Source organism: Moschus berezovskii, chromosome 19, assembly GCF_049115385.1.
Source record: "Moschus berezovskii isolate FMDL1 chromosome 19, NW_MosBer_1.0, whole genome shotgun sequence".
In the NCBI taxonomy this organism is placed as follows: Eukaryota; Metazoa; Chordata; class Mammalia; order Artiodactyla; family Moschidae; genus Moschus; species Moschus berezovskii.
In genome coordinates, this window is record NC_142478.1 from 1,421,774 (window position 1) to 1,436,354 (window position 14,581).

Consider the following 14,581-nt stretch of genomic DNA (forward strand, 5'->3'; position numbering starts at 1 on the left):
CGTGTTTTCTCTGCAGGAGTGAGCCAGAGCCCAGGTGTGTCTGGAAACTTCTTGGGTCCTGCTGGGTCACATCCTGAGTGTGAACCTGGGCACTGGACCGTGGTGACAAAATTCTCAGTTTTTTCTCGGTGGGTACTAAAGCGGTGAGGCATAGCAACTGCTTGAAAATCCATCCAGTTTCGGTTTTCTTATGTCTGGCAGTGCTTGCTTTGTACCACCGTTTTGGATTTCTGAAGCAAGTGGGCAGCTCGCAAGTCCTCATCTCGGGCCCATTTGCACTGGAATGTCACCTCAACGAGGTGACCACAGAACGGCACTCAGCACTCTCAGGCACATTCCCACAGCCTGCTTCCTCATGGGCAGTCTCAGTATGATGTAAGAGTGTGTTTGCAAGGCTAGGAAAGTGCAGGGAGAGACACTGCCCTGACTCTGAATGTTAGGCAATCTGGGCAAGCCTGGAGGTCTCACATCTTAGAAGCTAGACAGTCCCTGATCAACAGAGGCCTGAAAACACTCTCTGTTAATGCCTTTCCTTCCTTGAAGGAATATAGCGATCACAGCATCCTGTGTGCTGAGAGTCACACACTACTTGAAAATGCTCACTTGGAGGTCATTTTTCAGTTGCAATTTCCCCTGAGGGTGTGATCTTAGGGAATGCCCTCATACTCACAGGGAAATGCAAACCAACATTCAAACATCTGTTCCATCACGTTTTCTCTGAAGGAGAGATCTAGTGATCCTAGGTCTGTCTGGAAAATTCTTGGACCTGCAGGCACATATCCTGAGTGTGAATCTGCATACTGGGCCTGTGGCAAAATTTTCATTATTCTCTCAGTGGTCCCTAAAGCAGAGTGACCTAGAAACTGCTTGAAAATCCATCCAAATGCTGTCTTCTTACTTCTGACAGCGCTAGCTTTGCTTTGACCTTTGGGATTTCTGAAGCAAGCAGGCAGCTTGCAACTTGTAGCCACAGGCCCATTTCCAGTGGAATGTCATGTCATGTAGGTAAGCACCGTATGGGACCCGGCACTCTCAGACACACTCCCGCAGCCTGCTTCCTCATGGGCAGTCCCAGTATAACCCAGGAATGTGTTTACAAGTCTCAGAGAGTGCATAGAAACACATGCTCTGAGTCGGGATGTTAGTTCATCTGGGCAAGACTGGAGGTCTCACGTCTTACAATCTAGACAGTTCCTGATAGATAGAGGCCTGAAAACACACTGTCTGTTGATGCCTTTCCTTCCTTGAAGGACCATAGCTTTCTCACCATTTTAGGGCCAACCGAGAGGAAAATGTGAATTTTGTCACTGAGGTCTGGTATCCAGGTTCACACTCAGGATGTGTCCCTACACATCCAAGAATTTTCAAGACAGACCTAGGCTCACTGGATCTCTCCTACAGAGAAACATCCTACAGAAAGATGTTTGTATGTTGGTTTGCTGTTCCTTGCGAGTGTGGAGGCCTTCCCTACAGTCAAACCATCAGGGTAAACCGTTACTGATAAATGGCCTCCAAGCAAGCATTTTCAAGCAGTGTGTGACTCTCTGCACACAGAATCCTGGGAAAACTATGTTCCTTCAAGGAAGAAAAGGCATCAATAGAGAGTGTGTTTTCAGTCCTCTATCTTTCAGGATCTGTCTATATTCTAAGATGTGAGATCTCCAGAGTTGCCCAGAAGACCCAACTTCCAGAGTCAGGGCAGAGTGTTTCCCTGCAAATTCTGAGCCTTGTAAACACATTTCGAGATCACATGGGAATGCCCATGAGGAAACAGGCTATGGGAAAGTGTCTGAGAGTGCTCGGTGCCATACTGTCCTTACCTAGATAAGCTGATATTCCACTGGAAATTGGCCAGGGGCTAGGAGTTACGAAGCGCCTGTTGCTTCAGAAATCCCAAAGGGTGGAACAAAGCTATCATTGTCAGAAGTAAGAAAATAGATATTAAACGGATTTTCAAGCAATTGTTGTCTCACCGTTTTATGGCCAATGGAGAGATAAATGCGAATCTTGCTCCCAAGGTCTGCTTATGAAGGTTCACAGTCAAGCATGTGTCCCCACAGTATCCAAGACTTTTCCAGATGGACTTAGTCTCACTATCTCTCTCCTACAGAGCAAAAGTGATGGAATAGACATTTGCATGCGGTTTCCCTTTTACTGTGAATGTGGGGCCTTCCCTCCAGTCACACTTTCAGGTGAAATTCCTACTGAAAAATGGCCTCCAAACAAGTGTTTTCAAGCAGTGTGTGACACTCAGGAAGCAGAATGCTGGGAAAACTATGTTTCTTCGAGGAAAGAAAGGCATCAACAGATAGTGAGTTTTCAGTCCTTTATCTGTCAGAAACTGTCTAAGATATGAGACCTCCAGTCTTGCCCTGTGGACCTAACTTCCAGAGTCAGGCAATGTGTTTCCTTGTATTAACCCAGGCTTTTAACCACATTTCTATGTCATATCAGAACTGCCCATGAGGAAACAGGCTGCGGGAATGTGCTGAGAGTGCTGGGTGCCATACTGTTGTTACCTGGGTGAGGTGACATTCCACTGGAAATGGGCCATCAGTAGGATTTGCGCACGGCCTGCTTGCTTCAGAAATCCCAAAGCGGTGGCAAAAGCTATTGCTGCCAGAAGTAAGAAAACAGCAGTTGTATGGATTTTCAAGCAGTTGATAGGCCGCACCATTTTAGGGCCAACCTAGAGAAAAATGTGACTTTGCCATCAAGGTCTGGTATCCAGGTATCTGGTACACTAGATGGAACCTTGCAGTATCCTAGAATTTTTCAGACTGACCTAGGCCCAGTGGATCTCTCCTTCAGAGAGAACGTGATGAAATGAAAGGTTGTTGCTGAATGAAAAGACGCCAGGATTCTTGGCCTCTGGAGGAGAAGATTTCAATCCGTGCCAGAGACGAGGCTTGATCGTTCAGAGGTTTTGTATAATAAAGTTTTATTAAAGTATAAAGGAGATAGAGAAAGTTTCTGACATAGGCATCAGAAGGGGGCAGAAAGAGTACCCCCCTGCTAGTTTTCAGCTGGATGTTATACAGTCACTAGCAGTCTGTTAATGAAAGAAAGGAATGTCTTAAAACTCAGAATGGTACCAGGCCCCTCATCCATAAGATGCATTTTGGGATAATCATGGCACCAGATGATTCATCCCAGGCCATAAAACGATTGACTTGAATCTTGTAGAAGGGCAGATTATCATACAAATAGTTTCGTTTACATAGATTCAGTTCAGGTGCTCAGTAGTGTCCGACTATTTGCGACCCCATGAATCACAGCATGCCAGGCCCCTCTGTCCATCACCAACTCCCAGAGTTCACTCAAACTCATGTCCATAGAGTTGGTGATGCCATCCAGCCATCTCATTCTCTGTGGTCCCCTTCTCCTCCCGCCCCCAATCCCTCCCAGCATCAGAGTCTTTTCCAGTGAGTCAACTCTTCACCTGAAGTGGCCAAAGTATTGGAATTTCAGCTTTAGCATCAGTCCTTCCAATGAACACGCAGGATTGATCTCTTTTAGAATGGACTGGTTGGATCTCCTTGCAGTCCAAGAGTCTTCTCCAGTACCACAGTTCAAAAGCATCAATTCTTCGGCAATCAGCTTTCTTCACAGTCCAACTCTCACATCCAAAGCTTTGACCAGACGGACTTTTGTCGGCAAAGTAATGTCTCTGCTTTTTAATATGTGGTTTGGGTTGGTCATATATTTTCTTCCAAGGAGCAAGGATCTTTTAATTTCAAGAGTGCAGTCACCATCTGCAGTGATTTTGGAGCCCAAAAAGGTAAAGTCTTTTACTGTTTCCGTTGTTTCTCCATCAATTTGCAGTGAAGTGATGGGACTGGATGCTATGATCTTAGTTTTCTGAATGCTGAGTTTTAAACCAACTTTTTCACTCTCCTCTTTCACTTTGATCAAGAGGCTTTTTAGTTTTTCTTCGCTTTCTGCCATAAGGATGGTGTCATCTGCATATCTTAGATTATTGATATTTTCCCAGCAATCTTGACTCCAGCTTGTGCTTCATCTGGCCCAGCATTTTGTATGACATACTCTGCATATAAGTTAAATAAGCAGGGTGACAATATACAGCCTTCACATACTGATTTGGAACCAGTCTGTTGTTCCATGTCCAGTTGTTGCTTCTTGACCTGCATACAGAATTCTCAGGAGGCAGGTCAGATGATCTGGTATTCCCATCTCATTAAGAATTTTCCACAGTTTGTTGTGATCCACACAGTCAAACGCTTTGGTGTAGTCAATAAAGCAGATGTTTTTCTGGAACTCTCTTGCTTTGTCGATGATCCACTGGATTTTGATATCTAGTTCCTCTGCCTTTTCTAAATCCAGCTTGAACATGTGGAAGTTCACGGTTCACATACTGTTGAAGCCTGGCGTGGAGAATTTTGAGCATTACTTTGCTAGCGTGTGAGATAAGTGCAATTGTGCGGTAGTTTGAACATGCTTTGGCATTGCCTTTCTTTGGGATTGGAATGAAAACGGACCTTTTCCAGTCCTGTGGTCACTGCTGAGTGTTTCAAATTTGCTGACATATTGAGTGCAGCACTGCAATAGCATCATCTTTTAGGATTTGAAATAGCTCAACTGGAATTTCATCACCTCCACTAGCTTTTTTCGTAGTGATGCTTCCTAAGGCTGTGACTTCACATTCTGGGATGTCTGGCTCTAGATGAGTGATCACATCTTTGTGATTATCTGGGTCATGAAGATCTTTTTTGTACAGTTCTTCTGTGTTTTTGCCACCTCTTCTTAATACATTCTGCTTTGTTAGGTCCATACCAGTTCTGTCCTTTATTGTGCCCATCTTTGCATGAAATGTTCCCTTGGTATCTAATTTTCTTGAGATGTCTAGTCTTTCCTGTTCTATTGTTTTCCTCTATTTCTTTGCATTGATCACCAAGGAAGACTATCTTATCTCTCCTTGCTACTCTTTGGAACTCTGTATTCAGGAGGGTATATCTTTCCTTTTTCCTTTGCCTTTAGCTTCTCTTCTTTCCTCAGCTATTTGTAAGCCCTCCTCAGACAACCATTTTGCCTTTTTGCATTTCTTTTTCTTGGGGACGGTCTTGATCACTGCCTCCGATACAATGTCATGAACCTCAGTCCACAGTTCTTCAGTGACTCTATCGGATCTAATCATTTGAATCTATTTGTCACATCTACTGCATAATCATAAGGGATTTTATTTAGGTCATACCTGAATGGCTGCAAAGCATGAAATCAATCTGATTTCAGTCTTGACCATCTGGTGATGTCCATGTATAAAGTCTTCTCTTATGTATGTGGAAGCAGGTATTTGCTATGACCAGTGTGTCCCCTTAGCAAAACTCTGTTAGCCTTTGCCCTGCTTCGTTTTGGACTCCACGGCCAAATTTGCCTGTAACTCTAAGTATCTCCTGACTTCCTACTTTTTCATTCCAGTCCCCTAAAATGAAAAGGACATCTTTTTGGGTGTTCGTTCCAGAAGGTCTCGTAGGTCTTCATAGAACGTTCAACGTCAGCTTCTTCAGCATTAATGGGATTCCTGGGAGTTGATATACTACTTAATGAATGATAGGGAGTAGGAGAAAAAGGCATCTTCTGAAAAACAGGTGACTTGGGCGAGGCACTTATGGGAGAACAAATCACATTTAGGAAAGATAAATCCTTAGGAGGATATATGGGAGATATGGGGAGTTTTGTGATATTGTCTGTTTGTCTGGTGCTTTTTCCAAAAAATAGTCTTTTCCCAGGCTTTTTCCAAAAAGCAAAGCTAAAATAGATCGATTGGTAGGTAGGTAAAGATAAGGTGAAAAGTCTTAGGCAAATCATATTTATTCATGACGAACTTTCTCTGATTTTAACACTATCTCCAAAAGTAAATCAAAAGTCAATTAAAACTGACTCAAATGCATTCCTTGCTATAGTTGAACAATACACAGCTTCTTTATCCATTCATTTGTTGACGGACATCTAGGTTGCTTCCATGTCCTAGCTACTGTAAGTAGTGCTGCAATGAACACTGGGGAACATGTGTCTTTGGGAATTTGCTGTATGATGCAGGGAACCCAAAGCTGGTGCTTTGTGACAACCTAGAGGGGTGGAACGGGGAGGGAGGTTCAACAGGGAGGGGCCATATGCACACCTATGGCCAATTCGAGTCAATGTTTGGCAGAAACCATCACAATATTGTAAAGTAATTATCCTCTAATTAAAAATAAAAATTATAAAAAGCTAATTCATTTAAAAGGCAAAAACGCAGGCAAATCTTATTTCTCCCTGAGGAAAGGCCTATGATTCTGAGTTTAAAGTTACATATAGTAAGTTTTATGCCACTATTAACAATTGTAATACATCAAAACATTGACAGAAGCCGTAACAGCAGTATCTAAATCTTTAGGTCTATATACAGTGATAAAAACTGGAAAATACAAAAATGCTACCAATCAACACCACTAAATATTAATGACAAGTCTGGTTGTTTGGGTGCTGTTTAAACAGCTGGTATTAGGGCTCAGTTTGAGTTTGTAAAGGGTCTCCCTGGTGGCTAAAATGGTAAAGAATCCACCTGTAATGCAGGTGACCTGGGTTTGATCCCAGAGTCTGGAAGATCCCCTGGAGAAGGGAATGGCTCGCCACTCCAGTATTCTTGCCTGGAGAATGCCATGGACAGAGGAGCCTGGTGGGTTACAGTCCATGGGATCGCACAGAGTCAGACATGATTGACTAACACTATCACTTAGAATATAGAAACTCAACAGTGCTGATGTTTAAATCTGCTAAAAAGTAAGTTAGATGCAGAGAAACATCATTTAAAATGCTATATAAAATTTCATCATATACACATAATACAAAAACATTTTCTGTTAAGAAAGATTTGCTCATCATGTTTAATAGGAAATAATGAAACGTCATGGAAACAGTCCAGTAGGGAAATTTTTACTATTTATCTTTCTAAATCATGTGTTTTTTCCTTCCAAATCTGTGTATCTGTTCTTCTGTTTACAAAACTGGGTCATCACACATTTCACCCATCTGTAGATCCTCGAGAAGACACTCTAAAGGCATCAGATGCAAACTGAGCATCAACTGAAAGAGAAGGAAAGAATTATATATTTTACAGAAAATACTTGGGCTAACTAAGATTAGTAAAAGAAAACAAAAAACAAAAAAAAACCCTGAGACCTTTCCTAGTATTCTGAAAAGTGAAATTTATCTACAGATGACACAACATAAAATATTGATCACGATTACAATTTTATAATCAGCTCATGGTCGCATGTGGGGCTGCGTATCAGAGCTCCTGGTTTTCTCACTCTTCATTCATTCACTCAATAACTATGTGCAAAGGTTCTGTAACAAGCACTGGAATTACAAGATGAAGGTGACCCAGTCCACCCTGAAAAATGATATGCCCTTAACTGGAAAAACAGACAAACAGGCAATTTCCACACAGAGTCACAAATACAAAGATATAAAAGATGGCACAAGGAACGCCAGGAAGGGGCAGCCGGCTTTGTGTCAATACTGCCAGTTTTTTGGTGGAGATGATATGTATGTAGCTGCCTGAAGGACAGGAGGAAGTACAGGCGATGGAGGGGAGAAGCACGTACAAAGACCGGAGGTGAGGAAAGGAATCTGTGGGATCCCACACAGTCTGGCTGGTCAGATGCAGAGCTGAGGGGCAGAGTAAGGTGGGAAAGAGATAAGGCCTAGTACTTGGGCAGGACCCAAATTGATGTGGGTGTTTGGAGCATTTCCTGAGGGGAAAAGATAAACTGGTGACGTATTCAGTGACAGAGAAACTTTAAAGTCACCCACCAAGTGATAGCCACATAAACGTGACTGTTTGAGTCTGGGTTTCCTAGCCTTAACCACTACCAGACACTTGAGAAGTTGATGAACTCCACGTTTTCTGAGAATAGTGTCAGGGTGCAGGAAGATAGCTCCAGGGATGGAGGAAGTAGAAGGATACAGCTAGAAATAAAAAGAAATACAAAGACCTTCAGAGATTGCTTTTCAAGCTATGGTACATGATGAATAAATGAGGAAGAAGGATATTTTTCACTATGACTGCTCATGCTTTCACATTTTTCATTAGCTACGTATAAAAAAAAAAATATTTAACATAGCATCTGTTATCCAAGCAATGGAAAGAGATGCCATTTATTGTTTACAGTGTATTTCAGAAATCAATGTCTAAATTTAATTCATATGTTTTGGCAACATACCTTCTGTTAGTTCTCTAGCTATCCTGTCCATCTCCCGTCGCATCTGAAATAAGTCAAATATTTATGTTTAACATAAACAAGTTATATGTTTATGACTTATTAAATGTGACTTTTAAATAATACTTTTAGAGACTAGACCTAATTTGAAGATTACTTCAGAAGAAAAAAATCACATAAATAAAAGAAAATGAATTCCTACTTATTCTGCTTATAGATAACAGAGAACATATATACGGAATGCTATTTAGATTAATCTGATCAAAGTACAGTAAATACCAGTCTATCAAGGACACATAATTTCAGAGAATTAGGGAATGACCCATAATCCTCGGAATGACCCACAAGATTACTATCTTCTCCCCTAAAAGCTCCTGGCCTACATATGTACTTCTGAGACTTTATTTCGATTTCTAGGTGAGGATCCTGTTCAAATGCAGGAAGTAGTTTGACTCAAATGTTAATAAGGAGAACACATCTGTGATTTTCTTTAAACTTGTCCATTTAACGAAAACAAAAAAAGTGAGAAAATTATACACAAGAAAACAATGTACCAGCAAGACTGAATTCTAAAGGTGTTAGTGAGAAGGATTCTCTCGTGAGTGTTGGTTTCCAAAGTATGTCCCATAGAAGTGGAAGGTCTCACAGGGGTCACTGCAGGGTTAAGGAACAGAGAAGTCACAGCTGCAGGGGCTCTGGCCACTCTTTAGCTAAACAGTTCTATACTTGTCTCCCTTTTATAGAACACGGTTCCATGCAGAAGTTTTAAAAGAAAGGTTGTTTTCTTCGAAGAAAAAGCTTTTTGTAAGGTATGAGAGTCATTGATTTACTCTGACAACTGTGAGGAAACAAACTTCTGTAGTGTAAGTCCCTCAGTCTGTGGTGCTTTGTTATGGCAGCCCAAGCAAACTAACACAGAAACTATACTAAAGTTTCATAAAACGTGACCACTGGGGGAAACTGGAGAAATTGTATTTCTCTGTAATATAGGTCTTATAATCACATGTGAGCCTGCAATTATCAATAATAATTTCAATTTTTAAAAAATTTAAAATAAAATGACACATCCAAGCTGTGTGAACTGAAGTGAAAGAAGCTCAGTCATGTCCAACTCCTTGCGACCCCACGGACTATATAGTCCATGGAATTCTCCAGGCCAGAATACTGGAGTGGGTAGCCTTTCCTTTCTCCAGGGGATCTTCGCAATCCAGGGACCAAACCCAGGTCTCCCGCACTGCAGGTGGATTCTTTACTAGCTGAGTCACAAGGGAAGCCCTCCAAGCTGTGTGCTTCGGTACAAAAGCCAGTAAGTGAGACCAAGTGCAGAAAGCATTTGAGACCAAGTGCAGAAAGCATTTATTCATGGGGCAGAGGGAGACCAGTGTGGTGGAAACCAGGCTTTTCACTGCGAGAGGCGTAAGTTATAAACACAGAAAGAGAGAAAACTAGAATCATCCCTGTGATATGGGAATTGTAGAGTTTGAATTTATGATTTTTGGTAAAGAGGTGTATAAATAAATTTACCTGAAACCACGTGCATGTGAGCATAATAAATACACATTCCCTAATTCTACGCACTAACTGCATTTGGACTCAGTGATGCCCCAGGAGCCGTGAGCACTCCCAGTACCCAAATCTTGGTCTCCTAGTACCATTCTGAGCTAAAAATCACCAAGGATTCCTCGGAGAAGTGGTTGCTTCCAGGGCTGGGGCAAGGGAAGTACCAGATGAACCTGGACTATCGTGGGACACTAGAAAGTAAGGAAGTGCTCAGATAATGACCAGGGCCCAGAACTCACCCTGAGGGGCCTCTTTTTAGCCAAATCTGGGACAATTGAGCATGGAAATAAATACTGATGGTAACATATGACAACCCATTGAATAAAACAGGGAGGACAATTGGGTGAGAGCTAACTGAAGAGGAGGACACTCACATCCTATCAAGGGATTTTCCCATAAAATGCTCAGGAATCACCAAGGGGAAAGTAACTCTGTGAAGAAGCCTGGCCAACACCACCTGACCACAAATCGAAGGACGTCACTAAAACTTTCGTCCCCGGACAGGATGGAATGAGAAGGGGATATTCCCACATAATCTGAATCCAATTATAAGGAAGTTCTAGACACACCAAAACAACTGCTTATAACCTTTGAAAGCACCAGGTCCTAAGAAGAAGGACAGGCAGACTGAAGCCACACGAGGTCCCGGTTGTGGCTGAGGGGGCCACAACCCGTCATATCCACAGTGAGTTCCCAACTTGGAGTGGGAGGGAGCTGATGGGCCAGCAACTCTTGTAACTTTCATTAAAATGTCCTGTGTTTCCTTTCTGTAAGTTTGAGATTATTTCCAAACAATGGAAAAGGGAGGGTGGCATCAGTTTCATGCCAGGGGTCAATACTTAATCTGTATGCAGAGCCCTTGCATCTCAGAGCAGGCCTTTTCCTCGTCTCTCTTTAAATCCTCCATTTCCTTCCTGTTGAAGAAGCAAAGTTAACAGTATCACTGATGAGTCATTGCTCAGGGTCACCGTGGTGGCTGGTTTGCACACCTGTTCTCTATACCCTACAGCCAGCCACTGGTCTGTCAGTGTCCTGCACTGTTACTGCCACTGGTCCAACTGGATCCCAACCTGGGAACCAGAGGAACCCTGCCAGCACTAAGTACAATCCTTCCACGACATTCCTCAGCCGCACAGCACATGTAATCTCTCTCCAGCACGTGGGAGTGCTCTTCACACCCAGAAGGATAACGATCAACACAGCCTTACATTTGCTGACGTCTGCTGTCAAAAGGGTCCCAGCACCAAACTTAGGGAAAATGGTTCCTGGAGGGAAGAAACCTTTCGGATTTCAAAATTGCTGTAACGTAATAGTGATCGCTGGGTGACCATCCACTCTGGATTCTGCACTTTAATCGTCAGGCACTTTTATCAAATCAATCCCACAGCCTCGGCAGTTTAGAGCTGAGCTCATTTAAATTAAAAAAAAAAGAAAAGACAAACCCTTCTGAGATGAGGCTCTGATGGTGAAAGCTGAAATCCACTGACAGGTAACCCTCCACAATACACACAGCTCCTGTCTCAGTGCTCAGGCCCCTGCCCCAGACCCCTGACTCTGACACACTGAAATCAACAGACCAGGAATGAACCTTGGACAAAAGCACAGCTGAAACCATTATCAGGACAAGAACAAACAGATTCTACTGGTCCAGGAAGGTTGTAAGAGGCCCTCTTGCCCCTACAGGGATGCAGGATGCCTCCTCTGACCGTTGAACACGCTCTGGAGTATTCTGTAGGATGCCTGAGCCCGCCCGTGCCCATCAATGCTGGTCGGAGGGCAGCACAGTTCTCTGCGACTGTTCCTGGAACATGGGTTATCTGTGAACACATCCCACTTTCTACAGTAATGCCCTCTGAGCTTCTTCTACGATGAGCAAACCATGTCCGGGATGGGTGGTTGGGGTGGGACCACTGAGCCGGCCCTTACCTCTAGGCAGCCTGCCTCCTTTCTCAAGCTTCAAGCTCTTGTCGGCTCCTCCCCAGCTCATTTTTCAAGAGCGTGCATTCTTCAGAACACTTTTCCAACTTGATTCTGGATAACAAACTTTAAAAAGAAAGAAGAGTGGGAATTCAAAGAGCTGGTCACCCGACAGAGTCTGGGCTTGTAATGACCCACAGCCACACTTTCTTTTCCTAGATGAGGACACAAAGCACCAGTTCCTTCCCTGTGTCCAGCATGAACCTGCTCTGGTTTGCACCTCCCAAGAGATAAGCTACAGGAAAACAAAGCTTTCTTAGCTCCTAAAAGAGCCATTGACTAATGTATTCGGCACCGTGGTTCTCTGTGTTTAGAGTTGGCCTGTTCCTGAATCTCCTTACCTTCACTGAAATGTCAGCGTGCTCACAGCTGGCACCAATGCAAGATGCTGGATGAGAGTCCTCATGAGGTTTTGCAAGGAAATCCCCCCCAGGGACTCCGAGCACAAAGCTGAGGAACACAAGGACTTGGGAAGCTGAATCCTATGGGGAGTGTCCCTTATCCCACACCCTGAGGTCGGCACTGGAGCAAACTGGAAAGATGCCCACGTTAGCAGACGGAGGGTGATCCGATGCAGTGTGGAACCTTCAGGAGGGGAAAGCAAGTACTGACAGAGGCCGCCCAGGCCAAGTCTGCCTGGAGTCTTGGCTTCCGATGCTCTTAGAGTCTCCCTGGAAGGTAACTCCATTGATGTGCAATGAATGAGCAACTGCTCAATGAAGGTCACGGGGAGGCAGCTTGAAACGCACACCTGCTGCCCAGAAAATCTATCCTAACTGACATTTATTCCCCTAAACATTAGGTCTCTACCTGGCAATAGCTTCTAGTTTTTTCAATCTAAAAGTACTCAAAGCACATGACCTCATATGTTTAATGTGTTATTCTTATAATATCAAGCATAAGTATCTCCTTCATAGGCATAAGTACGATTTCATTTTTCTCATGAGGAATTAAAGAGAAAAATGAAGACATAGAAGTCAATGGAATTTCAAAAGACATGAAGGGTTTTGAGGAGAGTGATCACAAATGAGGTCAATTTGGAAAACCAAATGGATTCGAGGCAGATGTGTGTGTGTGTGTGTGTGTGTGACAAATGAGGTCAATTTGGAAAACCAATGGATTCGAGGCAGGTGTGTGTGTGTGTGTGTGACAAATGAGGTCAATTTGGACAACCAAATGGATTCGAGGCAGGTGTGTGTGTGTGTGTGTGTGTGTCACAAATGAGGTCAATTTGGAAAACCAAATGGATTCAAGGCAGGTGTGTGTGTGTGTCACAAATGAGGTCAATTTGGAAAACCAAATGGATTCGAAGCAGGTGTGTGTGTGTGTGTGCGTGTGTGTGTGTGTGTGCGTGTGTGCGCGCATGCGCGCGAGGCGGGGGGAGTTCAGTTTCCAGTTTCCTGGACCTCGAATAAGATGGTGGTTGCCTTATTCCAGCCCTCCACATTCAGCAGATAACCAGAGCCTATGCAAAGCTGATCATCTAACGTGTGGTGTCCTCACAGAAGGTTATAGAAACCTCCAGTGGCCCTCAAACCAAAACCCGAATGCTGAAACCAAAGCTGTGAGCATTAAGCAACACAAACACGGGGTTACCCTGAGGCCAACACCTACATCAGTGTGGAGAAACCACACCAGGGGCGTGTGTCCTGGGCTGGTTCCCTGGAATAGGTTAAAGTGGTCTCAGATTAAGAGGCTCCCAAGTCATCTTGGCAAAAGCAAAACACATCCTTTCTGCAGGGAGAATCCTCTACGACAGCTCTCAGGATTCCCAGAGATAAACTTCATGTGAACATGAGCTCACAATCAAAGGTCACCACAACGTATGTGGGAAAGGAACACTTATGACAGAAGCCAAAACAACAGAATTAGATCCCAGATATTGGAACTGTCTGCCACAGACTTGGGATAAATGTTATTAAATGTTTACTTAAATAAATGATGGGAATAAAAAGTGGACAAGCAAGCCACAAGACGCTATCAGAAACGATCAGGCAGGACCAAATAGAATGTTTGAAAATGAAAATAAAATAAAAAATCAATGTCAAAATAAAAGCTCACTGGTAGATTAGATATAGCTGAAGAAAGAATCACTGACTTAGAACACAGAGATATGAAAAAGTACCCAGAATGTTTCATGTACAGAAAAGAAGATGGAAGAAATGAAAGAGAGGTTAAGAAAAGGAGGAAAAGTGAAAAGATCTAATATCATACATATAACTGAAAAGGCCACTGAGGGGAGAGGCAATATTTTACAAAGAAAGGCTGAAAGATTTTCATAGGACACAAATCTATATGTTCAGCAGGCATAACGTTTCTAAGTGCGGTAAGTAAAAAGAAAACCGCACCTGTGCCCTACGACCCAACAAGTCCATTCTTAGGTACACCAACACCGAGAACAAAAAAATGGGGCTCCCCAGAGCCCCCCAGGGGTCAGCACTATCCTGACTCAGAAGAGTGACCCTGGGGGGCGGGTGCTGGGTGCTGGTGACACAGATGTGTCCAATGCATCAGCAATTCTTCCAACTGTACACACGCGTGTCTTGTGTGTGTGCACATAACACTTCAATAACAAGTTAAAACGAAAGAAATACACACACCTAAACACCCCCAAGAAAACCCACAAAAGATGGAGAAGCTAATAGCAACCAGAGGACACAACTCAGATCACCTACTGTGGGGACATAATAACAGCCTCTAAAAGACGTCTGCACCCAGAACCTGCAAATATGCTTGTCCTTTCATAGCAAAGGGGGACCAATACAACAAACAGAACGAAAGCTGCTAATTCACTGCCCTTAGATGGAAAGAGCGTCTCCGAC

The 14,581-nt window shown here is 43.3% G+C and overlaps 1 protein-coding gene across 8 annotated transcripts in view; it reads right to left on the reverse strand.

Annotated features, from left to right (window-relative positions):
• Positions 1-14,581, reverse strand: part of LOC129535983 (ankyrin repeat domain-containing protein 26-like) — a 185,177-nt gene that overhangs the window by 142,764 nt on the left and 27,832 nt on the right. For 5 of the 8 annotated variants that reach the window (XM_088827892.1, XM_088827890.1, XM_088827887.1 and 2 more), the window contains 4 exons: positions 11,709-11,813; positions 10,371-10,696; positions 8,226-8,268; positions 2,970-7,083 (listed from right to left, as the gene is read on the reverse strand). The gene's annotated coding sequence lies outside the window, so the exon portion shown is untranslated. Of the gene's footprint in view, positions 1-2,969; positions 7,084-8,225; positions 8,269-8,776; positions 8,877-10,370; positions 10,697-11,708; positions 11,826-14,581 lie in introns of those variants that run through there. The other 3 variants (XM_088827886.1, XM_088827885.1, XM_088827889.1) reach the window with 3 other exon arrangements.